The sequence below is a fragment of the Heteronotia binoei genome, chromosome 4, assembly GCF_032191835.1.
Source record: "Heteronotia binoei isolate CCM8104 ecotype False Entrance Well chromosome 4, APGP_CSIRO_Hbin_v1, whole genome shotgun sequence".
NCBI classification, from domain to species: domain Eukaryota; kingdom Metazoa; phylum Chordata; class Lepidosauria; order Squamata; family Gekkonidae; genus Heteronotia; species Heteronotia binoei.
This window is the reverse complement of record NC_083226.1, coordinates 56,254,098-56,277,479: the sequence shown is the minus strand read 5'-3', so window position 1 is coordinate 56,277,479 and position 23,382 is coordinate 56,254,098. Positions and strand designations below refer to the sequence as shown.

General features: G+C 44.2%; 1 protein-coding gene across 1 annotated transcript in view; it reads right to left on the bottom strand.

Moving 5' to 3' along the window:
* PTPRD (protein tyrosine phosphatase receptor type D) overlaps positions 1-13,815 on the bottom strand; it is a 1,753,725-nt gene extending 1,739,910 nt beyond the window's left edge. The window contains exon 1 of the mRNA XM_060237318.1: positions 13,752-13,815. The gene's annotated coding sequence lies outside the window, so the exon portion shown is untranslated. The remainder of the gene's footprint in view (positions 1-13,751) is intronic.
* Positions 13,816-23,382: the final 9,567 nt, after the last annotated feature.

Below are 23,382 nucleotides of genomic sequence, written 5' to 3'. Positions count from 1 at the left end.
AATATGAGAAAAAAAAATCACCGGTACATACATTCTGTATAACAAACATGGGATACTTGTAAATGGCAACATCACAGAGATGGTTCATATGAATTAATTCCTGTGTTAATCACCAACAACTTAATCCCAAAAGTGTGGTGGTGCTATTGATAGGGGAAAAATTCTGACCTAGGGTTATCCTCTCTTCTGGAGAGTGGTTCCTAGATCTGGGCTTTCTGGTGGATATATAGGTGCAGGGCAAGTTCCAGGATTGTGTGGACCCTGGGCAAAGGAATATAACTGGGGCCCCTTTCCCATTTGGTATGGTCCCTTTTTCCTGCAACCACACCCCTTCAATTTGGCCCCACCCTTTTTCTTCTTCAACCACTTGCTTTTCCATTTTAATTTGCTCACTAAGGTAAAGAGAAATCGCACTTTCAAGCATGCTATTTCTAAATGCTAGTTTTTCCATGCCTTTCTTCTCTTTTCCCCCTTCTCTTCCCTCCCCCCTGTGGAGGCATAATAAATCCCTCTGAATACAAGATGTTTAGGGTAACCTTGTATTAACGGTGTAAAGTACCTCTCCCCCAGATTCACACAGCCATGTCTTATCAGCTAACAGAGAATGTGTGAGAAATGGAGATGTTAACATTCCTTAGTCATGAAAGAGATACTAATGAGTAGCCTTTGAACCTTCAACTACATTTGCATCTTTATGTTATTCTTTTGAAGTTATCTGTAACCCTGCTTTTTGAAGTAGTCTATAAAATACTATTCAGTACTGTATCAATCATTACTTCCAAAGGATCCATCCTTGGAGCAAGTCATGGAGTTTCAATAAAAGTCTTTGATTAAAAACAAAAGCTTGATTATTGTGAAATATCGATGCTTGACACACACCAAATTATGCTTTCTTAATTACTTTTAATCCTATGTATAAAACCAGAAAGAAGAAAATATTCCTTCCATGATTTTATTTTGTAGGCATTCAATAAAATTGGTATCATTTGTGTAAAAGCAATAAAATTATCGCTCTGGAGGAACCTCAGTCTCAAGGTCTGTGGGAAATCACTGTCATCACTGAAAATGAGGAGGCCAATTCACTTCCATCAAAAATGTTTTAAGCAATTGAATAATCCTAATTTACTAACGATTTTAAGAAAACTTAATTTCATCACTTGACGTTAGGGATGGGCACAAACCAGTTCCATGGACAAAATTCGGCATGAACTTGTCCTGTTTTGGAGCCCTTGAACCAATGTTCAGGGAAGGTGCCTTCTCCAAACATTTATCAGACTTTTGTCCAGTTTGGCTGTTTTGGCCATTTAAACCTAACAGCTTAGCTGGGCAAGAGAAGCTGGCTCTAGGATCTGCCTGCAGCGGGGAGGCCTCTCACTACTGCACACAAACCTGGCTGAGAGCCTTCTCCTCCTCCACAATTTAAATCACTGGGCAGGAGAAGCTGGCTGCAGGATCTGCATGTGGCAGAGAGTTCTGTTTCCCAGTCACACATAGACTTGGCTTGAGAAGTCCACCAACTGAGGCAGCTAGGAGCTATCTGCTCCCCCACCACCAACTGATCCTCTCTTTAGTATAGCTAACCCAATTAATAGCCAAAAAAGTTCAACTTTCATTTGGGTTCAGCTATATTGTTAGTGGAATCAGATCCTTTGATCTGTATTTGACTAAATTAATACCTGATAAATACTGATAAGATATTTATTGTTTGGGGTTTTTTTGCTTGGTTTGCTTGGTTTTGCGGGCGATTTGCGCGCATTTAGGCGTGTCTTTAGGGGGCGGGGCTTAAACATGCCTCCAGAAGCCTCCGCTCCCCTCTCTTCAGTCCTTCTGTGGTGCTCGGCCCTCCCGCCCACCCTGTTTGTTATGTAGGCAAGTGCTGGTCACTTCTTTTGTGAGGGGCAGGGTAGGAATTTTTTACTCCTCGGCTGTTTGGCTTTTGACTGGGGTGTGTTTTTTGCCTACCCTGCATAGCATATCAGTGGATTGAGGAATTGGCTTCGGGAAGGTGCTTTCTGATAGGTGCTTTCACTTTTGAGGGCAGGTTTTACTGGGTTTATGGTGCCATGTGGCCTGGGGAGGACCGGTTAGCCTCCCCCTTTTGGGGAGTTAGGGGTCTGGCAGGATCAACCTTTGGGTATTGGTGACCTCAGGTGTGTGAATGCAGACTGTCCTGGAGACTCGATTGGATAGGTGCCTTTCGCTAAGATGCGCGTCTGGTGACTGGGCCCTCCGGTGCGAGCCTCCCTGCTGGGCCTGCCTGATGGGAGCTGTGACACACAGCTCCAGCTGGGGGGCCAGGTCTCTCACCCGCTGAAAAAGCAGGGGAGAGGTCTGAGGAGACCCCTGACCTGGCCGCAGTTTGGTTGCCCTTGCCGTTGCTGTGTTATTTAATAAAGTTTGCCAAAACTGACCCTGAAATATCTGTCACAGACATCTTGGAGTGCTACATGGTGGAGTAATTGCCTCTTTATTCCTACTTGGGGGGCAATTACTCCACCATGTAGCACTCCAAGATGTCTGTGACAGATATTTCAGGGTCAGTTTTGGCAAACGCTGTAATGCCACTTTCCAATGTGATGTTGCTCCAGGGGAAAAAATGAATAAATGCAATATACTATTACAAAGAAATCATTTGCCTGTCCAGAAGTTTCTGTAGCAGGCATCAGCACAAGACTGAAATTGTAGGGAGCACAAGGTACAAAGAATGCCTGGGGATTTTTCCCCCTAGAGTAATGACATGACTTCATCAAACTGGGATCAATCTGAAGTTATCAACTAATGTTGTTGTTTCACAGACATGTTAAAACATAAGTGATATGGGAAAAAACAAAAAATGATAAGCTGTGATCTCTACTTTATCATAACTCTTTTATGAAATAAGGGGTCTGAAAGCCCAGGTGTGCAGAACGGCATTTTAGGATCCAATCCAGTTCATTTCTATTCTGTCAAAGATTGCTGATAGTACACATTTTGATGGTTATGAAGTGAGATGTTTCAGTTTTTCACAGTGCTTCCAGCATGCCTACAATATTACTTAATAATGATGATGATGATAATAATAATAATAATAATAATAATAATAATAATAATAATAATAATAATAAACTTTTATTTATACCCCGCCCTCCCCACCTAGGCAGGCTCAGGGCGGCTAACAAGACATGGTAAAGCCATGATGCAATAAAACAGTACATAATATAATTAATAATTTAACAATAAAACCAATAAAACAGTATGACATTATGGTACAATCAAATTATGTATAAGATGGCTCGGTGTTATTGTTATTATCAGGAGTTCCATCTTAAAAAGCTAGCTTGAAGAGGCCAATTTTGCAGGCCCCACAGAACTGGTTATGTTCCCTCAGAAAGTGCAGGGAAAAATCAGAGTGAAAGCGAAGCAAGCACTAAAGGGAGGACAGCAAATTCAGAATCTGGGGTTTGCAGCCTGCAGCGCAGTTGCTAGGCTACTTTAGCCAGGTTTGCTTCCCTAGGAGGGAAGAGGCAGAGGGCGCCCATTTGGGCGCGCAATGTCGGGGCAGGGTTTAGCCATCTTAACGGCTAGCCTCCCACTCCATCCTGTCAGTCCGGGGAAGATTGGCCTGCTCCCTGGTCGCGTTGGGAAGTTTCTCTGTGCATCGGGGAAGAGCGAGAGCAGCATGTCGGAGCTTGTTGCATCGGGTGTTGAGGCAGCGTCTGCGGCGGCTTCATCAAGGGATTTCTGCCTTTTTGAAGATCTGCTTGGCTGAGTTTGCCTAGGGGCTGGGGTGTTTGCTCTGAGCTTGGGCCGTTGCGGTTTTTTATTGTGTGGGGGGGCCTGGGGGTGGTCTTCCTGGTCCTTTTTTAGGGGTCAGGGGAGGCTTGATTTCTGGGTGCTCTGCAGTCAGTGGAGAAATCTGCTTTACATTGGCCTGGGTGCCTAGGTGTTGGAATCCTGGGGGGGGGGGCTTCTTTTGTCCTAATTTGTAGTTTGGGGGAGGCTTGAGTTCCAGGTGTGCTAGGTGGCTGGTGGCGGCCTTCTATATATATAAAGTAGAGTGGAATCAACCTTTTTTAGGTCCCCTGGCAAGGGAGTGATTGCTTTCGTAACAGGGCTGCCATTGAGGAGGGCATTAGTAGGCGGCCATTTTTAGGCCCTTCTTTTCAAAAAGAGTGGGAATAACAGCAGTAGAGCGGCCTTTTTATAGCTCTTTTTCCCTGCTTAGGGGAAGACAGCCATTTTAGGTGATATTCTTGAAGGCCATTTTGTAGTTTTTTCTTTGTATGTAATAATGGCAGGAGGTAAAGGGTCGGGTAAGCCCAAGGGTAAGAAGCCTGCACCTAGGGCACCCAGGGCACCTGCTAAGAGAGCACCACCCCTGTCATCCTCATCTGATGAGGAGGGTGATTTGGCAGTGGATGCTAGTATTATTAGTAGGTTGAGGGCGTTGGAACAGGTATCCGGCATCCCTTCACCAGGTGGAATTGAAGGGGTTAGGGCCTCTAAGAAAGGTAGGTCCAGTGGAGTGTTGCCTGGCAGGGATCCTGGTCTCGAGTTGGGTGCAGTGGTGACGGCTGGAGGATCAGGATGTGGATTGCCACTGGTGCCTTCAGGATTTGTAGGTAGGTCTGGTGATAACTGGCTGGCTGGATCAGGGCAAGTTTGGCCATGGGGGCCTTGGGGACCAGCTGCAGGGGTCGGGCAGGGTACTTCTGCTGCAGGTGTTGAGGTGCCGGCTTCTTTGGGAGCCGGTTCACTTCCCAATTGGGGCTGGCCTAATGGACAAGGTAACACTGGTGTTTACCCTGGCGTAGGGCTTCCTGGCTTAGCAGGTTCCTTTATGGGCGGACCATCCCTTTATGGGATGGTTCCTTTTACATCCTTGCCCTTTGGGGATGTTGCCTTGCTATTGGGGGACCACTTGCTTCCCGCAACCAGGGAGAAGATCCTGAAAGGGGAGTATGTGGACATTTTTTTTTTTTGCTCCTCCAAGAGTTGGAGAAAAAAAGATAAGGAAGAGTTGGATGATAAGGAGAAGGAAAAATTGAAAAAATGGAAAGTTGACAGGACCTGGGTGAATTGGTTGCCGGGGTTTTGTATTTATGCGGGGGTTATTGCTAGGGCGCAGCCGTGGTAGGCAGCTGCCCTTTTTCAATATTTAGACATAATATATAAGGGATAAAAATCATTTAGTGGTTCTGCCTGGTTGCAATATGACCAGGAGTTTCGGATGAGGGCTGCCTTTTATCCGTCGCTGCCATGGGACCATATTCATCAGAAGCTGTGGCTGCAGGTTATGTCCCCAACTAGGCTTAATTTGGGTGATCGCTCTGATAGTGGTCACCTGGTGAGCAGGTCAGCAGCGGCATCTTCAGCTTCATCCAGCTCTTCCCGTGGTTCTGCAGGGCAGGTGGTTCAACCCCGCTTGCTCTGCTGGGAATACTGGTCTTTGGGAGTGTGTAACAGGAAGGCTTGCCAATTCAAGCACGAATGCCCCATGTGTGGGGGCGCACACTCCTTTGATAGCTGCCCCAGAGCGAAGGGAAGGAAGAATGCAAAGAAGCCTGGCGGGGTGGTAGATCCTATCCAGCTAAGAAAGGGGCCCAGCCCTATAAGGGAGGGGCCCCTTGAGCGTTGGCTATCGAGGTATCCTCGGAGGGCTGACAGTTTGTATTTGTTAGAAGGTTTTAAAGTTGGTTTTAGGATTCCTTTTCAGGGGCCTTGGGTTTCTTTTATGGCTGGGAACCTGGAGTCAGTTCGGGGTTTGGAACATGTAGTTAGAGATAAGATAGACCAAGAAGTGGTCGGAGGGTAGGATCTTGGGTCCTTTCTCTCATCTTCCGGTGGGTAATCTTAGGGTTTCGCATTTGGGTGTGGTGCCAAAAAAGGCACCTGGTGAATTTCGTTTGATTCACTATCTCTCCTTTCCCAGGGGAAAGTCTGTGAACTATGGGATTCCTGAGCATTTATGCTCAGTCAGTTATACTAGTTTCGACCAGGTGGTTGTCGTGGTTAGATGTTGCGGGGTGGACGCAAAGTTGGCAAAATGTGATATTAAATCTGCATTTTGCCTCTTACAAGTGCATCCCAAGGATTTCGAGCTTTTGGGGTTTTCCTTTGAAGGCCCGTTTTACATAGACAGAGCTTTGCCAATGCGCTGCTCTGTGTCATGTTCTGCTTTTGAGTGCTTCAGCACATTTTTGGAATGGGCTGTGAAGGCGAAGGTAGGATTACAGGATGTTGTTCATTATTTGGTTGACTACCTTTTTGTGGGTATGGGGCGTTGTGGCCAGCTCCTGTCAGGTTTTACTGAACTGGTGGCTGAGCTTGGGGTCCATCTGGCCCCTGAAAAAACAGAAGGCCTGGTCCAGAAACTGACCTTTTTGGGGATCGAGATTGATACTGTGGCACAGCAGTCTAGGGTACCTTTTCAGAATATAGTTGAGTTGAGGGCTAGGATTGTTGCTTTTCTTCTCAAAAAGAAGGTGACCTTGCTGGAGTTACAGCAGCTGGTGGGGCACCTTAACTTTGCATGCAAAGTGGTTGCTCCTGGGAGGGCCTTTCTTAGGCGGCTGTGTGATGCTATGGCAGGGTTACGCCTGCCTCAGCATAGAACTCGGGTTACCTGCAGCATGAGGGATGATTTGAGGGTTTGACAGGAATTTTTGGAGTCCTTCAATGGAGTCTCCTTTTGGAGAGACAACATGAGGCTCAAGGCTGAGCTTCAGGTCATGTCTGATGCTGCAGGGTCTTTGGGTTTCAGAGTCTATTTCTGTGGACATTGGTGCGTGGATAGTTGGCCTGACTCCTGGGTAAAGGTTGGTGTGAACCGAGATCTTACGTTTCTTGAGTTCTTTCCTATTTTAGTCGCGGTTTGGCTGTGGGGGAAGGATATGGCCAATCACACTGTCCATTTTTGGTGTGATAATATGGCGGTAGTCCACGTCATTAATTTCCTTTTATCCAAATCGCAACGGGTGATGAGGTTGGCGAGGGCCTTCACTCTGCGCTGTTTGCGGCTTAATATTTTGTTTTTAGCCAAACATGTTCCTGTGGTAACGGGGTGGCTGATGCTCTCTCTCGTAAACAGATGGAGAGGTTTCATCAGCTGGCCCTGGATGCCGACAGAGATGCGGTGCCAATGCCCCAGGAGCTATGGCTGATTGGAGAGCCGAGGCCTGCAGAGTAATAGGCCTAGCCATTGCGCCCAGCACCAGGAAGTCTTACGAATGGGCTGTGCGGCAGTTTGAAGACTTTAGGGCTGAGGTAGGGTATCGCATCGATTGGCCCCTCCTGGTGGAGCAGTTGTTCCACTACTGTGTTTCACTTCGAGGTAAGGGATTGGCCGTGCGATCCATCAGTGGGCGCCTGTCTGCATTGGCTTTTGCCAATAAGGCGCTGGGTTATAGGGAGGAGACAGGTGACTTTTGGCTTTGAAAGCTGCTGGACCGATGGGCCGGAGAGGCTGGATCCAGGGTGGACACGTGGATTCCTATGTCTCCGTCGATTTTGTGAGTTTTAAGAGGGGTTTGGGACATGGTGTGTGCTTCTTCTTTTGAAGCATGTTTGTTTCATGCTGCGTCCTTAGTAGCGTTATTTGGGGCCTTGAGAGTTAGTGAACTGGTGGCACAGTCCAGAAATGATGTTTCTGGTAAGGCTCTATTATTGAGGGATCTGACGATATATGAGGGTAAGGCGGTGATTACTGTCCGTCGCTCTAAGATAGATCAGTCGCAGAAAGGTGTGGTTCTTGAGTTGGGTAGTTGCTCAGAGTTTGAGCCGTGTCCGGTTACTGCGTTGGCTGCTTATTTGGCAGCCCGGGGGCCTGATGAAGGGTTTTTGTTTTGCCATCAGTTTTGGGCGGTGACGTCTCGGGTTTGGGTAAACTGGGTTTGATGGGAGTGCGGTTTGGGACCCACTCCTTTAGGATTGGGGCAGCTTCAACGGCTGCCGCCATGGGGTATCCTTCCTCTTCGATTCAGTGCTTGGGCCATTGGCGTTCATCGGCTTACAAGTCTTATGTTTGACCGTTTCTTATGCCTTAGGTAACTTGTTATGGGTTGCTACTGGTTATGTGCCTGTTTAACTGTTCTTTCTCTTTAGATGCTGTTGTTCCTGGCCAGAGAAGCTGAGTTCTCATCTGCGGCCATAGCCACGTGTTCTGGGCCACTCACCAGGAGAGGAGAACTTCAGTCGGCTCTCAGCCAGGACTCAGCCAACATGTTGGTATCGAATGGCGGGGGCGCTGGGGCCTTCAGTGGCCAGGCCTGCTGCCTTTGTTTTTTCGAGATAGTTCAGGTCCTCCTCCCCAGGTTTTAGTTGTTCACCTGGGAGGCAATGATCTGGGGCTTTTAAAGGGAAAGGCCTTAGTTTGGCAGGCCCGTGATGACTTTTGGCACATTAGGGAGCGATGGCCTGGGACCATCATAATGTGGTCAGCCATGCTGCCCCGCCAGGTTTGGCGTTGTGCTTGGGACACTGCAGCTATTGAGAGGGCTGGCTATATGGCTAATAAGGAGATTAAAAAGGTGTTAGAAGGGGGGTTGGGCCACTATTTGCCCCATCCGGACATTTCGACGAAATTTCCTGACCTTTACAGAGGGGATGGGGTGCATCTCTCGGAAAAGGGTAATATGCTTTTCCTGAGAGATTTGCGGCAAGGGTTGTGGGTGGCTTTGGGCCTCCTGGTGGGCGCTAAGCCCTAAGTAGAGACTTGGCCTTAGTAGTGGCAGGTTTTGGGGGTTTAGGGCACTATGAGGCTAGGGGAGGACTGTGAAGCATCCCCCTTTTGGGGAATTAGGAGTCTGGCATGATCAACCTTCAGTTTTGGAGACCCGGGTTTGGAGAATGCAGACCGTCCTGTTGGCTCGACTAGAGGGTGACTTTCCGTCAAGACGTGCATCTGGGTTTGGGCCCTCTGGTTCGTGCCTCCCTGCTGGGCCTGCCTGGAGGAAGCTGAGTCACTCAGCTCTGGCTGGGGGGCTGGGTCTCTCGCCCGCTAATGGCAGGGGAGCGGTCATAGTGACCCCTAGCCCTGGCCAGGCTGCTGCTTGGGTGCCCTTGCCGTTTATTTGATATTTAATAAAGTGGCCCAATTTTATTCAAAGCATTGTGTCTGACTCTTTATTCCGTCCTTGGGGGGGGGGGGCAATCTGGGGCTTGCAGCCTGCAGCACAGCTGCTAGGATGCTTTAGCCCGGTTTGCTTCCCTGGGAGGGAAGAGGCAGAGGCCGCCTGTTTGGGCACGCAATGTCAGGGGTGGGGTTTAGCCATCTTAATGGCTAGCCTCCTGCTTACTCCTGTCAGTCTGGGGAAGATTGGCCCTCCCGCACGCCCTGCCTGTTATGTAGGCATTTGCTGGTTGCCTCATTTGGGGAACTGGGTAGGAATTTTTTATGCCCCAGCAGATTGGCTGTTGCTGTGGGTGTGTTTTTTATCTACCCTGCATAGCAGTGCAGTGGATTGTGGAACTGGCTATCGGGATGCGCTGTTAAATAGGTGGTCACTTTAGTTGGCAGGTTTTTGGGGTTTAGGGCACTATGCGGCTAGAGGAGGACTGTGAAGCATCCCCTTTTTGGGGAATTAGGGGTCTGGCATGATCAACCTTGGGGTTTGGAGACCCAGGTTTGGAGAACGCAGACTGTCCTGGAGTCTTGGTTAGAGGGTGCCTTTCTGTCGAGACGTGCATCTGGGTTTGGGCCCTCTGGTGCGTGCCTCCCTGCTGGGCCTGCCTGGAGGGAGCTGAGTCACTCAGCTCTGGCTGGGGGGCTGGATCTCTCACCTGCTAATGGCAGGGGAGCAGTCGTGGTGACCCCTAGCCCTGACCAGGCTGCTGGTTGGGTGCCCTTGCCGTTTATTTGATATTTAATAAAGTGGCCCAATTTTATTCCAATGCATTGTGTCTGACTCTTTATTCCGACCTTGGGAGGGGGGGAAACATCCACCCCCAGCTCATGGACCCTGAAAGCGATGGAAGATATACATGCATTGTCAACATAATAAGAAATCTTTGGAGTATATAGCAGCAATGGAAAGTCCTTTCACTCACCATTCATATTTGCATGGAAACTCAGTTTACTTCAATGAAACTTACTTTCAACTGATTGTGCACAGAATGACAAACCGGTAATGCTATCCTAAATAGAGTTACACTCTTCTTAATTCATTAACTTCAATGAATTTAGGAGGCTGTGATTTAGCAGTTGTGATAAAGCAGTGGTATATGTTCTTCTTACATAAATTATTTTCTTCACTGGGTTCTTTTTCTGTTATATGACAGGAACACTGGTGGTAAAATTTAATCAAACATATCCATAGCAGTCTCCTGGAAGGCTCAGTCATTCATAATCTAGATTGCTGTGAGGAAATGTGGATGCAACATGCAGCAAAGAAAAAATGATGTAGCTTATTGAAGAATTTTCATCTCTGAAAATGGTGAGTTCTTAGATCAGCTACACTGATGTTTGTATAAATAGGATATAATAATAAGCAGGCATCAGTAACTATGTTGAATAGCTTCCAAATATGTTCTTAAAAGGGGCAGTGAACTGGCATGCTGTTGAATTAATTTGATCTCCAAAGGGTTTATGTGCCAATTTAAGGTGACAATTGAATTTGTGAATAATATTCAGGTACATTTGAGTGCTATTTTTTGACAACTTGGTTTGTCAGTTGCATATACATTTGGTATTCTATTCTTATGGATTATTCACTCTGGTCAGGATTCAACTTCAAAGAGCTACTTTATAAATGGCATGCTTTGGGTATGCTATTGGGATTTCTATGTTGAATTCTACCAAAAAACCTCAAAGAAAAACACCAATGTCTTCTCAATTTTGCATGAGTAGAAAACTTTCTTCAGTGGTGGAAGAAGAAACTGAAGGCAATTTTGAATTCTTCTGTCTCATGTCACACATGTCATATTGTTGTTTAGGCTCCACCAACATTCATCATTCACTTTATGGGGAGAATTACAGAGGGATGTTGTAGAAAGTATGACAGGGAAGAACTGTTTCCATGAATGCTTTATTCAAGTTAGAATGCAACACTCCAGCTTTTCTTTTTTAGTTTTAAAAGTGACTTGTCATGAAGCATGTGGAGTAGAACACAAACTCAAGACCATTTGGGGGCATACTGAACTAGTACAGTTCTTTGGACTTCAATATGTTGGTGTAAGTAATGTGTTAGATTCTGCCATATTCTTATTCTATTAATTCTTAGTGTAAATGTGCACTGTGAATATATAGGCTCTTTGAATAAAAAATACCCCTGTTGATTAGGAGTTAACTAGGAACACCATAACTTTCCAAATTTTTAACCAGTATTATATGCCAATAATCAGTGGATTTAAAACTCAGCAGTTCTGCCCATTCTTAATGGTAGCTGAGTTTTCCACACCAGACAGACTTTGCACATTTATCATTATGATGTTTGTTTCTCTTTCTCACTTTCTGAAATGGCTTGTATGTCTCCTATTATTTCTTGAAACTATGACATTTTCCTTGGTTCTGAAACATTTCACTATTAAAAATTGTGCACCTGAATTATGTCTCTTTTAGGCATAATTAGAACCAAGTTTGAGCCCAATGGCACTTTTAAATCAAACTTTTATTCAAGGTATAAACTTTCATATGCAAGCGCACTTCTTCAGTAATCTAGCAAACTAAAAAGTGGGCCAGTGCTGTTTAGATTTCTCTTCAGGTTTTTCTTTATTGTCTGAACTATTTCTGCTATTGAGTTGAGGAAGTGATGGATTTGATGCAGAACACAAGAATTCCATTCTGTTGCAAATATTCCCAAGATATTGGAAAAAACTAAGAGCCTTTATTACTTGCAACCTTCTCTAATATTTCAAACATTTATCAACAGATCAGCAGTGTTTGATCATGGATTTACTTCTGATGTTCTCAATCAAACATTCTTCCACACATATTGGAGTATCAACCAGAAGCCTTTGAATTCAAGTAAATCAAATCCTAGCTTCTGTTCAAGGTCTTTGGAATTTCAGAATGGAGCACAAATTCATCCAGATTTTTGTATTTGAAGATTTGATTTCCAGCTGTACTGTTTTCTATCTGAACATATAGGATTGGCCAACAAGTTGAGTTTTTTTTTTATCCTTTCTCAGTTTCACACCCAGAGAATGCTTCTTTGGGGAATTAAGTATTTTTTCCCTTAATTTGCATGGTACTATGGCATTATGTTGTATTATCCTTAATGTATGCTTCATTCCTTTTTTCCTTCTAATATGGAAAGTGAGTTTCTGAGACTCCATATATTCTATCTGGCCAATTCAGACATGACAGGACGTGTAGTGACAGTGTCAATCAGGGATTCAGTCATAAAGCTCCATAGCTCACTTGTAAGGATGAACATTTTTTAACCAGTATTTTGGGGTTTGGGTCTATTGGACCTGAAAAGTTTTTTGGAATTTCCAAAAAATCCCAGATTCAAATACTGGTATGGTATCCAGATCTGGGATTTTTCAAAATCCAAAATATGGGGCGGGGGTTCTAATAGACCTGAACTGTAAAATGCAAGTGGTGGGAAAATACCAGCCTGATCCTGGGGCTGCCTTGCCTTCTCTTTAGCCCAGTTTAAACCTAGTACAGAAGAAGGCAGCACAGAACTGTACTGGCAGGGAGTGATCAGCTCCCTATGGGTACAGCTGGTTCCAGCTAGGCTATCTTTTCCTGCCACCTAGGTTTAAACCAGGTGGCAGGAGAAGGCAGCACAGGGAGTGATGAGTCTCTTGCAGGTACAGCCATCACAGCTCTGGTGCCCTAGATGGCAAGAGAAAGGAGCACAGAGCTGTGCCTGTAGGGAGCTATTGGCTCCCTGCAGACACAGTGATCCCAGGTGGGCTGCCCTCTCCAGGCACAGCATGAGAAGACATAACAGAGCTGCACCTGCAGGAAGTGATCAGCTTCCCACAGATACATCCATCCCAGCTGGGATGCCCTCTCCTGCTGCCTGGGTTTAAACTGTGTGGCAGGAAAAAACAGCACAAAGCTTCATCTGCAGGAAGCTATCCACTTCCCACAAGCACAGCAATCCTGTCTGGGCTGCCCTTTCTAGCCAGGCAGAAAGAAAAGGCAGTGCGGAGCTGTGCTGGTGGGGAACTCAACTCCCCACCAACCCAGCTGATCTTGGGCTGGCTTCTCTTGCAGTCTGGTTTAAACTGGGCTTCAAGACAAGCCAACCACAACCATGGAGCCTGATCATCTGACTGACTTCTGTATCCCTCTAAAGTGGTACTGCATAAGCCTGCCTGACAAACAGCTGAGAGTCAGGAGCAATCTGCTGTTTTCAGATCTACCCAAAATTCCTGGATTTTCTCAGGATTTCCACAGATATGAAAACCCAGATATGATTTGAAAGCCAAAATATACCCAAAAATACCAATAAGGTATTTTCCAGTTATATTTTTGGCTTTGGTAGATCCAAATGTGCATCTCTATTGACTTGGATCAGTGAACACTATGAATGTTTTTGACCAAAATGCTTAGAAAGTGAGTGCTTGTCTTCACATATACCTGTAATTCAGTAAAAGTAAATTTCCATGTTTTATAAAAAAAAATTCTGAACTATATATGGTTATCTTTATTTATTAACTTGATTTAAATTATGCTCTTTTTGATTTAAAAGAGAGTTAATGCTCGCACTTTTCTTGCATTACAAACTGTATTATATTTTGAAGTGTGCTAGTGAAGATTAATTAACATTTTAAATTATGTGTTAAGATACTGCTTCACATTTGCAAAACTTCCTTACCTTCAGTTGAGGTTGATTGATCCCTCCAAAGCTCGTGCCAACATTCTGTCAGTCAGATTGTCAAGGGCCAAGAAACCAGGTGATTTTTATCCCCACCTGGAAAAAAAAAGATGGTGTCAGTCACTAGGCTTCCCAATCCCCAGGTCCCAGCGGGGGATCCCCCGGTTTTACAGGCTTCCCCCCTCCCCCAGCCAGCTGGCCGGGGGGGGAAGCTCCACCCCCACAGCCATTATGCACCTCCAGAAACGATTCCCATAGGGAATGATGGGGAATTGATCCGCGGGTGTCAGGGGCACTGGGGGGGCTGTTTTTTGAGGTAGAGGTGCCAAATTTTCTGTATAGCATCTAGTGCCTCTCCCTAAAATACCTCCCAAGTTTCAAAAGGATTGGACCAGGGGGTCCAATTCTATGAGCCCCAAAAGAAGGTGCCCCTATCCTTCATTATTTTCTATGGAAGGAAGGCATTCTAAAAGGTGTGCTGTCCCTTTAAATGTGATGGCCAGAACTCCCTTGGAGTTCAATTATGCTTGTCACACCCTTGTTCCTGGCTCCGCCCCCAATATCTCCTGGCTCCGCCCCCAAAGTCTCCTGGCTCCACCCCCAAAGTCCCCAGATATTTCTTGAATTGGCCTTAGCAACCCTTGTTCCTGGCTCCACCCCCAATGTCTCCTGGCTCCACCCCCACAGTCTCCTGGCTACGCCCCCAATGTCTCCTGGCTCCACCCCCAAAGTCTCCTGGCTCCACCCCCAAAGTCCCCAGATATTTCTTGAATTGGCCTTAGCAACCCTTGTTCCTGGCTCCACCCCCAATGTCTCCTGGCTCCACCCCCAAAGTCTCCTGGCTCCACCCCCAAAGTCCCCAGATATTTCTTGAATTGGACTTGGCAACCCTATCAGTCACCCTTTTCCATCATTTCCAAGCATAATAAGTTACAGAAGTTTTTGCCAGTCATATTAAGAAGATCATTGAACTCTCTTACAAAGAAGTGATGTGTGTAACATTAAACTATGTATTATTTATTTATTTAGACTATTTATATTCCCCCTATCCCAGAAAAGGCTCAGGACTGATAACAACATTATAAAAACAGTATAAATAACAAAACATATCAATAAAACAGTATAATTTGTTCGTAAACAGTTACAGGTGGTGGCTCAGTTGGACACATGTTTATCTGGCACAGTAAAAAGGTAGTTTAATATTACAGCAGAGATAGTACCACAGCATAGGGCCGGCTAATGAAAGGAACGCCTGAAAGAGTAGGATGCCCACTGACTCAACTAAAGGCCTGGCAGAATAGCTCCATTTTACAGGCCATATGAAAAGATAACAGTTCAGTGAGGACCCAGATCTCCAAGGGAAGCTGATTCCATGAGGCTGGGGCTAAGGCCGAAAAGACCATGGCTCTAGTTGAAGCAAAACAGGCGTCTTTCGGATCAGGAACTGTCAGCAGATGCTCTGTGCCGGATTGTAGTGATCTTCGGGACAAATATGAGGCGATGCAGTCCCATAGGTATGTTGGTCTCAGGCCATGCAAGGCTTTAAAAGTCAATTCCAAAACCTTGAAACAGATCCGATATTCAACTGGTAACCAGTGCAGTTGACACACCGCTGGTTACTCCTGAATGTTTATACCAAGGTATCTATAAAAATGAATTTGGCCATTTCTCTTTGTATTAAACATAAATGCCATGAAAATGGTAAATTTAGCCCTAAATAATCTTCAACCAAACATAACTATGTAAAACAAAATTATGGTTCATTTAGAGCATCACAGAATTGAATTATATTTCTTTACTAAGAAAAAAATTGCTCTGAAAGAAACGGGGAAAGGAAAAGGACATCACAATTTAATAACAAACTCTCCCTTATGGGGGATAAAATTGTCAGAAAGTATCAGGCTCCTACCAGAGAACAGGGATATCCTTATGAAATTTCAGACATAGAAGACAATTCCACTTTTATATTCCATTACAACTATATTTGCTAAGCAGGTACATTGAGGCCATGGAATTTCCCCTCATTTTTTTCTCTCTCTGTGTCTTTTGCTTGCCAGTGGGATTGTCATGCAAATGTGGACAATAGCCTATTATTAAACATAAAGCCTACGCTAACTTAATCCATTCCAGAATTTTTCTTCCATTCCTTGCTACTTGAATTTGTTTCTCACAAACCAACTGAACCCAATTTTCCAGTTTGTGTCCATCTCTAGTGTGAATTCTTACATAATAAAGGCTACCCAGACTGCTGCTTTTTGCCCAAGAGAGAGGCTTGATCTTTCTCTTATCTTGCCTTTCTCCTTTGCATGTTTCTTTTTGTACTCTGGAAGGTAGAAGTCCAATAGCTCTGTATGCATGCATGTATAATATCATCTCAAATATCATAAATGCAATGTAATACCCGGCCAAAAATGACACAAAATGAATCCAACCAGGGACAAATCTGACCATTTAGTTGAGAAGTGTAAGAGAAGTCGAATAGCTAACGACATCCTCCTCACCCTAGAGAGATGCATAATTTAGAAAATGGGTCTCCCAAGAACCTATGGATTAAAAATCAACACTCAGCCTCACTTTCCCTCACCCATTTACGCTAATTAAACAACACAACATATCAAACCTGGTAGCTTTTCCCATCCAGTATTTACAGGGTCTTCAAGCACCATTTACAGCTTTAGTCTGCCTCAGGCAAACCCATCAAGTTCCCCTCCCCCCCAAATCATTGTCTACCTCCAAAAAACTCATCAAGCTATTGTTTATGGGCAAATACATCAGCTTGGCCAAAGGTGCATTTTGCCTATATCTAGGCCAAGGTCAGACGCACATAAACTGACGAGATGGGCATAGATGAAAGCCAGATGCATGTCGGATTTTATGCGGTTGTCCAAACATCAGCATCTGGAGATGGTCGTTGGCTCGTTCATGTCCCGAACTGCCACGACTGAGATGCGGACTTTTTTGATAGTACATTAAATCCGGAATAAGAATGCTTCCGACGACTCCCGCGTGTACTTTCTATGTTTGAATGCTCCATTGTAGCCGACTCGTCGCAAGCGTACATCCGCTTCCCTGCGAAAGCCCACTCCAAATGATATCATTGCACCAGCAATTATTGACTCAGCCTTCCAACCTTCATAGAGTTCTTCCATAGGCACTCCCATGATTCAATCTGTATTTCTTTATTTATATTTATTGCCCATTTTATCATTTGAGATTTAACTACTTCATCTTCTGTAGACCATTTCAATAATAATTTATAAGTTCTTGAAATCAATTTTTCATTTTCGCCAAACAGCATTCTTTCCAATTCTGTTTGTTCTTGTCTTATTCCATCATTCTTAATATCCTGTTCCAGCAAACTCTTGATTTGTTGCAATTGAAACCAGTTATATTTATATTGTAGTTCTTCCGCCGATTTTAATTCCACCTCTCCTCCATGTATTTTTAGCAATTATTTATATGATAACCACTTCTCTTTGTTAATGTCTGAATATAACTTTATTATTTCTGTTGGCACAATCCACAGTGGTTTTCTCTCATCCCCATATCTTTTGTATTTTGACCAGGTATTTAACAAATTGCTTCTTATAAAGTGATGTAAGAAAAAGCTGTCCATCTTACTTTTCCCATAGCACATATAAGCATGCCAACCAAAAACATTTCCATGACCTTCTAGTACTAGTAATTTCCTGTTTAGTAACGTCATCCATTCCTTGATCCACACCAAACATACTGCATCATGGTGCAACTTTAAATCCGGCAGTTGGAAACCTCCCCTTTCTTTTGCATCTGTCAAAATTTTCATTTTAATTCTTGGTTTTTTCCCGACCCATAAAAATTCTGAAATTTTCCATTTTATTGCCATTTATTAAATTGCCATTTATTAAATTGTTTATTATCCTTCACTATTGGGATTGTTTGAAACAGGAACATAATTCTTGGTAAAACATTCATTTTAATTGCAGAAATTCTGCCCAGTATAGACAGGTTCAACTTGTTCCATTTTATCAGATCTCCATCAATCTTATGCCAAAGCTTCTCATAATTATTTTTATACGTCAATATTTTTGTTGTGATTTCCACACTTAAAGATTTTGCTTTGGAGGTAACTTCACACTCTGTTAAGCTTTGTAATTCTTTCTGTTTGCTCTTTGAAATATTTTTGCACAGAATTTTTGATTTTTCTTTGTTTATATAAAAGCCTGCCAATTCTCCATATTCTTGCATTTTACAAAGCAACAATGGTGTTACATGAGTGGGATTTTCATTTATAAACATTACATCATCTGCAAACACTCTGTATTTAAAAGAAAAACCTTTCAATTTCAATCCCTCTATCTCTTTATCTTTGTCTTGTGCTTCATCTGAATTAGATATGCATATAATATGGAAATTAGCTTTTCCTGTGGACACAAAAATATTTTGTCAAATGAGTATTGTTCTGTATTGAAACCTATCGTCTTGTCTTTGGCATACCTAGATTCACTTTAAAAGTGTTTCTTATGCAGAACAAGACTAATATGTACTCCTATCTCCTATCCTTTCTTATTCCCTATTCCTAATTTTTTGAAATTAATAAAACTTTTAAAAACAGAATTGTATATATGATATAAAACAGATATGCATAGGTGCGATTCAGATTAGGACACATGAATCACATAAAGAAGGGAATTAAACCACTCCCTGTCATTTTCCTAACTTCAATTATCTGAACAGAAAACTATTTCCCAGGATAAAGATACCACATGTACTGACAAGCTATGCATAATTTTTCTTGGAGAGGGATCCCAGGGGCTATTTCAGGTTAGGAAAACAGTGCAAAGGGTTAAGTCTCCTCTCCTCACAGCCCCAGTCTGAACTTGGGCTCATGCCTGAAATCTATGTCCAAGCATGAAATTCCCAGTGTGTCTGTCATCAGGATCTGCATGGAGCAGAACTTTGTAATCTGTTATCAAATACTGCTTAGAATTCCCCAAAAATTGTTTTTAAAAATGTAACTTTACTGTGTTGGTTTTAGTCAACTTGACTAAGTCAAGCCATCAAGTTGAGCATGTGCATTTCAGATGCTTACTAGCAGCACACAAGGCTACTTTTCTCCTCTACTGTATTCAGCAGTACAATACTGGTACTGGAAGCAGTTCTAGTATCTGTACATAGTAATCCAACTGCTTCTGTACATGGAGGTTACATTTAGTTTTCACAGTTAATAGACCTTCCTTCCCAGATGTCATTAAAAGTTCAAACCCTTCAGGATGTGCTGCAAGACTGACTTTTAATGTGTACAGTTAAACAAGCACAAGAATAAGTGAGGCATAATTAATACCATAACACAACTGGTCTTCATTAATATATTTTTAATGAAATTAAAAGTCGTTTGCTCCTTGGGAGGACAGCTATGGTAAACCTGGATAGTATAATAAGGCTCGTGTGAGCGCTCTACCCCAAACCTGCTTAGGCGTCGAGCCTATTTTGGCTCGCCCGCGGAGCCAAATGGACCCGGAACGGTTCCAAATGGCTCTTTGGGATCCCTGGCTCTCTGGCGACTCCTTGGAGGCCCTGGTTGAGGTCTGGCATAGCCGACTCTCCAGGGCTATCAAAGAGATCGCACCTCGACACCCTCTGCGACCCCAGAATTACGCCAGCTGAAACAAGGCCTCAGACGGCTAGAGAGGCAATGGCGACGCACACGAGACGAAGTGATCAGAGCATCTTATAGGGAATGTATGTGATCCTATGAGATGGCAGTCAAGGCCACAAAGAAAACGTACTTTGCGGCTAAGATTGCGTCTGCAAATTTGTGCCCGGCACAATTATTTAGGATAATTCGAACACTTACTACATTGCCACAGGGCAAACCAAATGTTAAGGAATTAGAGATAGGCTGTGAGGCTTTTGCGAAATATTTTGCAGATAAAGTCCAATTGTTCCGCTGCGACTGCCCTGCCATATTGGATTCAGTATGTATACTCGAGGCTCCGTGCCTGCCTTCCAGTTTGATCCTGGATCACTTCAACCCGCTCAGCTTGGAGGAAGTTGACAGAGTCCTCTCTGCTGCACGTGCAACAACTTGTGATCTTGACCCATGTCCCTCCTGGCTCATTAAAGCCTGCCTGGAGAAGTTAAGATGTCTTATATGGGACATCATAAATAGATCTCTTTCAGAGGGCCGCTTTCCTGCCCCTCTGAAAGAGGCAGTGGTCCGCCCTCTCCTAAAAAAGGCTACATCAGACCCGACCGAATTGGCACACTACCGGCCGGCCGGCCTCAAATTTGCCCTTTTTGGGCAAAGTTATTGAGAGGGCTGTTGCGCTGCAGCTGCAGAGGTTTCTAGAGGACGCTTCCGCCTTAGATCCATTTCAGTCCGGCTTCCACCCGGGACATGGAACGGAGACAGTCTTGGTCGCTCTCATGGATGATCTCCAGAGGCACCTGGATCAAGGTGGCGCGGCACAGCGGTTTTGCTGCTGTTAGACCTATCGGCTGCGTTCGATATGGTCGATCACCGGCTGCTGGCCCGCCGCCTTGCCGATGCAGGGATTTAGGGGTCAGCCTTACAGTGGCTTTCCTCTTTCCTTGAGGGTCGGGGACAAAGGGTGGCAATTGGAGGAGAGCTGTCCCAGAGACACTCACTCAACTGTGGGGTGCCGCTATTCAACATCTTTATGCACCCCCTTGCCCAGATTGCCCGGAGACATGGACTGGGTTGCCATCAGTATGCTGATGACACCCAGCTCTATCTATTGATGGGTGACCGGACTGGCAATGCCCCGGAAAATTTGGAGTGAGAGCTGCAAGCCGTGGCAGACTGGATCAAGCTGAGTGGGCTGAAATTGAATCCAGCGAAGATAGAGATCCTTTGCCTGGGTCGTGGCGGTTTAGGGAATGGGGTCTCTCTCCCAGTTTTTGATGGGGCGCAACTGGTAGCAGTGCGCAGAATTAAGAGCTTGGGAGTTCTACTGGAGCCTCCCTTGACAATGGAGGCCCAGATAGCAGCTACTGCCAAGTCCACCTTTTTTCATCTTAGATGGGCGAGGCAGCTGGCCCCCTTCCTGGAGCGCGGTGACCTGGCAACAGTGATCTACGCAACAGTCACCTCGAGGTTGGACTACTGTAATGCCCTCTACATGGGGCTGCCCCTGTACCGAACCCGGAAACTGCAGCTAGTGCAAAATGCAGCAGCCAGGCTGCTACTGGGACTGCCTCGATGGGAACATGTGCAGTCTGGGCTGCGGGAATTGCACTGGCTGCCAATTGTTTACCGGATTCGTTACAAGGTGCTGGTCATTACCTTTAAAGCCCTATATGGTCGAGGACCTGCCTACCTTAGGGACCGCCTCTCTCCATATGTTTATTTATTTATTTTTATTTATTTTATGATTTATATCCCACCCTTCCCAACAAGGGCTCAGGGCGGCTCAGAGAGCACTCTGTTCCCCAGAGAGCACTGTGATCAAGTTCAAAAAATCTTCTTGAAATCCCTGGGCCAAAAGAAACTAAATTAAAAGCTACCAGAGAACAGGCGTTCTCTACAAAGGCCCCCCAATGGTGGAATCAATTGCTGGAAGAAGTGCGGGCCCTATGGGATCTTAACCAGTTCTATAGGGCCTGCAAAACCGCCCTCTTCCAGCTAGCTTTTTAAGACAGAACTCCTGATAAGATCAGTAATACCGAGCCATCTTATACGCCATTCGATTGTATTTTAATGTCATACTGTTTTATTGGTTTTATTGTTTTAAATTATTAATCATATTATCTATTGTTTTTCTGTATCATGGTTTTACCATGTCTTGTTAGCCACCCTGAGCCTGCCTAGGCGGGGAGGGCGGGGTATAAATAAAAGTTTATTATTATTATTATTATTATTATTATTATTAAAAGTAGAGACATCACCCTGCCAACAAAAGTCCATATAGTCAAAGCGATGGTATTACCAGTAGTAATGTATGGCTGTGAGAGCTGGACCATAAAGAAGGCCGAGCGCAGAGGAATAGATGCTTTTGAGATATGCTGCTGGAGAAGAATCTTGAGAGTCCCTTGGACTGCAAGAAGATCAAATCAGTCAGTTGTAAGGGAAATCAATTCAGACTGTTCCCTGGAAGGTCAGATGCTGAAGCACAGACAGCTTCAACAGGGGATTGGATAAAAATATGGAGCAGAGGTCCATCAGTGGCTATTAGCCACAGTATATTATTGGAACTGTCTGGGGCAGTGATGCACTGTATTCTTGGTGCTTTTTTTGGGGGGGGGACAAAGCGGAAGGGCTTCTAGACCTACTTGTGAACCTCCTGATAGCGCTTAGATTTTGTTTTTTGCAAGTATTTGGCTGCATGTGACATGTTGAGGGGTTGTTGCTTAATTCCTAAATTTCTGTACAGTCTGTATATTTAAATTGGATGTTATTTTTACTTTATTTTTTCGCTAAACATTTTTTTTTTTTGGCCCCAAGTTCTTAGTAAGAGAGAAACATGTAAAAGCAAATATGACAAGAGTCTCTCATTAAAACAATAGCATTTATATTGTACCAGTACAATGAACTCTCTGATGACAGTAGATTAAACAAACACAATTTACAGTACAGTATGGAGGCCCCACTTGATGGTACTTTGTGCCAGTTATGTATAATGTATAGTTTAATCGGATTAAAATATAGTTCTCTATTATTCTAAAGTAGAGATAAAGCTCATTTTATGAAATTGCTGTTTTGCATAATCAAATGGATAATTTTAATTCAGAGGAACCAAAGAAAATGTTTGGGATGAAAACTCTCATGCTTTATGAAATATTTTGATGTGCAGCAACTGACATTTAGAGTGCATGCATTGGGAATTGTAGGTGGTAACAAGGTCAGATAAGTAGTATGGTCAGTGATATATGTTTAGCTGCTGAAACATAATAAGGAATCATTGGTCAAAAAAATAACTACAGATTTGACAAGGCTGTGACCTTCCTAGTATTATTTAACTACCTAGGAGAATGACAGAGTTACAATAGATGTCTACAATATTTGTCTTGAAGAATAACCTGCACCTGAAATCTCTTTCTGCCAGTGAATGCTCATGTTCTTAAATATTTGATGTCAGAAAGCTATTTTTAAATTCTAAATATCTGGGAGGGCAGCCTGAATAGCTCAGGCTTCCCTAAGCTTATAAGATCTTGGAAAATAAGCAAGGTTGGCCACATCAAGTGTTTGGATGGGAAACCTCCATTGAAGACCATGTTGTTACACCGAGGGAGGCAATAACAAAACACCTCTGCTCATCCCTGCCTTGAAAACTCCATGAGAGGTCATTTATTATTGTTATTATTGTTACTAAACATCTGAGAGAGCACTAGTCTGCTACAATGTACTAATGAAGCTGTATGAATAGCTTCTAACAGTGTTCTAAAATATCTTATGACCCTGATTAGCATGCTGGGATCAGGGGTCGTTTGGTAGAAAAATAGGTGGCAGAGCTCATTAGCATAACTAATTAGCATATGTGCCCCCCCAGCCAAAAGCAAACTGATACAAGAAAGGAGACCCCTCCCCCGGTGAGAGATCCAGCCAGACCAAGCAGGCCTTGCTCATTTGGAATTCTCCTGGGCCACCCTCCCATCAAAAGGCCAGGAAGCCACCCACCACCCAAAATCA